This window comes from Monodon monoceros, unplaced genomic scaffold (genome assembly GCF_005190385.1).
Source record: "Monodon monoceros isolate NGI ecotype Baffin Bay Population unplaced genomic scaffold, NGI_Narwhal_1 Super_Scaffold_14, whole genome shotgun sequence".
NCBI classification, from domain to species: Eukaryota; Metazoa; Chordata; class Mammalia; order Artiodactyla; family Monodontidae; genus Monodon; species Monodon monoceros.
The window spans coordinates 43,300,826-43,304,699 of NW_021703770.1; positions in this window are offsets into that span (position 1 = coordinate 43,300,826).

Below are 3,874 nucleotides of genomic sequence, written 5' to 3' on the forward strand. Positions count from 1 at the left end.
CTAATTGGTATACTTTCTTCCTTATAGGTTTGGTAGATTTTACCAGTGAACTTGTCTGGGTCTGGTGCTTTCTGTTTTGGAAGGTTGTTCATTATTGATTCAATTTCTGTAATAGATAAATGCCCATTCAGATTGTCTGTTTCTTCTTGTGTGAGTCTTGGCAGATTATGTCTTTCAAGGAATTGGTTCATTTCATTCAGCTTATCAAATTTGGGGGCATAGAGTTGTTCAAAGCATTCCTCTATTATCCTTGTAATGTCTATGAGATCTGTAGTGATGTTCCCTCTCTCACTTCTGATGTTAGTAATTTGTGTCCTCTTTCTTTTTTATCAGTTAGCTGGCTAGAAGCTTATCAATTTGATTGATCTTTTTCAAAGAACCACCTTTTGGTTTTGTTAATCTTCTTTATTGATTTCCTGTTTTCAAGTTCATTGATTTCTGCTCTAATTGTTATTTCTGCTTACTATGGATTTATTTTGCTGTTCTTTTTCTAGTTTCCTAAGGTGGAAACTTAGGTTACTGATTTTAGATCTTTCTTCTTTTCTAATATATACATTTATATATAAAAATTTTCTCTAAGCACTACTTTTGCTGCATTGTAACAATTTTGATACCTTGTTTGTTTTCATTTTCTTCTAGTTCAAAATATTGGGTTGGCCAGAAAGTTCATTTGATTAATGAATATGTTCAATAAAATTATTGGTGAAAACGAAAAATGTGTCTTTTACACACACTTACTAGAGAATGGACTTGAGGATATGGGGAGGGGAAGGGTAAACTGTGACAAAGTGAGAGAGAGGCATGGACATATATACACTACCAAACGTAAAATAGATAGCTAGTGGGAAGCAGCCGCATAGTACAGGGAGATCAGCTCGGTGCTTTGTGACCACCTGGAGGGGTGGGATAGGGAGGGTGGGAGGGAGGGAGACGCAAGAGGGAAGAGATATGGGAACGTATGTATATATATAACTGATTCATTTTGTTGTGAAGCAGAAACTAACACACCATTGTAAAGCAATTATACTCCAATAAAGATGTTAAAAATAATTTGTCTTTTACTTAAAACATAATGAACTTTTTGGCTAACTCAATGTTTTAAAATTTCTCTTGAGATTTCTTCTCTGACCCATATGTCCTTTAGAAGTATGTTGTTTAATCTCTGTGTTTTTGGATTTTTTTCAGTTATCTCTCTGTTATTGATTTCTAATTTAATTCCATTTTGGTCTGAGAGAAGACAATATGTGATTTCTATTTTTATAAATTTTTAAGGTGTGTTTTTTGGCCCCAAATGTAGTCTATTTTGTTGAAATGGTCCCTGTGAGCTTTAGAAGAATTGTAATCAGCTGTTGTTGGATGAAGTAATCTATACATATCTATTATAACCAGTTGACTGGATATGCATCTCTTCCAACTGGCTGTTCCTGAGTTATATCTTTTTTAAAAAAACTGGTAACCTAGTAAGTAAACTGTTTTTCTGAATTCTGTGAGTTGCTCTAGAAAATTAATTGAACCTGAGGAGGAAGTTGGAGAAACCTCTGATTTATAGCCTGTAAGTCAGAAGTACAGGTAACAACCTGGAATTGTAATTGACCTCTGAAGTGAGTGGGAGAAATCATGTGAGACTGAGCTCTTAACCTGTGAGATTTGATGTTATCTCCAGGTAGATAGCATCAGAATTGAGTTAATTGCTTGGTTTTGTTGGAAAAACAAAACAAAAAAACACATACCAGAGTGTCTGACATTAGTTGGGGGGAAATTCTCAGTCATTAACCTTTCAAATGTTTCTTCTGGTCCTTTTTCTCTTCTCCTTCTGATATTCTTGTTATATGTAAACTACACTTTTTGCATTTGTCCCACTGTACTTGGATAGCTGTGTTTTTTTGTTTGTTTTTCTTCTCTTTGTTTTTTTACTTTTGGAGATTTCCATTGACATATCTTCAAGCTCTGAGATTCTTTCCTCAGCCATGTCCCATCTACTAATAAGCTCGTCAAAGGCATTCTTCAATTCTGTTACAGTGTTTCTGATCTTGTGAAAGAATTTTAATCTAAAATAGAACCAGAGGATATAAAATGGAGAATCTCACACATGTGCCCTCAGGAAGACAAAACTTAAGGACTAAGAGAAAGGTTTCCCATAAATGCCTGCTTTACAGAAAACTGATAGTGTCAGAATTTTCTCAGATGATAGGGATTGATCAAAGTTGTCTTATACCAATTTTGGAAAGTTTTGCTGGAGACATGAATAGGTGATAACCCAGGTTGTGTTGATCTCACAAAGTGGGCTGAATTGAGCTTGGTTTGTGTGACTGGACTGATTTTGTCAGCTCAGTAAGTTTTCATGGCTAGTATATATTCTTTATTTTAACAGACTCTAACTGAACTTTCTCTTCTTTACATTCCCTTTGCATAAATACAGCCTACTCCAAGCCCTCAATGGGCTCACCTGTAGCTTGCTACACTTTGCTTGCCCTGACTTGCAATTCCTCTAACTATTCCTGCACAAACCCATCTTTTTGAGCTTACCTCAGTTTATATCTTTATTGTCAACAAACTCTAACATTTCTATTTTGTTATTTCTTAGGATTTTCATCTCACTGTTTACACTGCCCATCTGTTCTTGCATGCCATCTACTTTATCCACTGAAGCCCTTATGTTAATTATAGTTGTTTTAAATTCCTGGTCTGATAATTTCAACATCCCTGTCATGTTTGGTTTTGATGCTTGCTCTGTCCCTTGAAATTATGTTTTATGCCTTTTGGTATACCTTGTAATTTTTTCTTGATAGCCAAGCATGAGGCACTGTGTTAAAAAAAAAAAAAAAAACTACTGTAAATAGGCCTTTAGTCATGTGTGGTGAGGTTTCAGGAGCAGGGAAGCAATTTACAGTCCTATGAATAGGTCTTAGTCTTTTAGTGGGCCTGTGTCTCTAGGCTCTCCCTGAAGTGGGAGAGAATGGCTAGAGTTGACTGGAATTAGTATTTCCCTTCCCTCAGGTCAGGTAGGCTCTGATAATACCCCAGCAAGTTAGGCTTTGGTTAACTAGTTTCCCCTGAGGACAGGCCTTGTTAAGAATAGTTCTATGACATTTATCAAAATGGTTCCTTTTTGGAAGGGGATGGGGAAGATGACAGAGTAAGAGGATGTGGAATTTACTTCCTCCCACAAAAACATCAAAAATACATCTACATGTGGGACAATTCTCAAAGAAAACTAACTGGAAACTGGCAGAAGATCTATACAACCAAAGCTGCAAGAAGGATCTCCACATAACTGGGTAGGATGGGGGAAAAAAGCCATCACATCAGGACCAGCACTCCTGGGAGGGATCTGTAAGGAAGAGAAGGCCCACAGATGAACACTCAACCTGCGGAGCCCCCTTCCTGCTGAGAAATCTTCTGATACTGATTAGCCTAGACTCTACTCATGAGGAGTGTGTGTGTGCTGGCTTGCTAACTAACAATCAGGGCAGAGAGAGACTTGCACTGGAAGCTACTGCCTCACTGCACTTCCCAATCCAAAGGGGTTAATGCCCCAGCCCTGCTTACTCCCCACCACAGCCTGATAGGAGAACAGGACAAAGATTTGGCCTAGCTGTGCAGAGACACAGGTGGGGGAGCCTGGGGTGTTATTTTTGCAAAACTACAGAGACCACTGTCAGTGCGTGCACAGGGGTGGTGGGTAAAACCGGGCAGACATATTCAGCATGCACACCAGGCAGTGCCACAAGAACGCCAGCAGCTAAGTGTTAAATCTCAGGGTAGACAGTCCCTGGGAAAGGATCTAGCTATGCAGAGACAGACTGGAGTTTCTGGGGTGTGATCCAGGTGAAGCCGCAGAGCCCATTATTATTGTGTGCACAGAGGCGGCAGC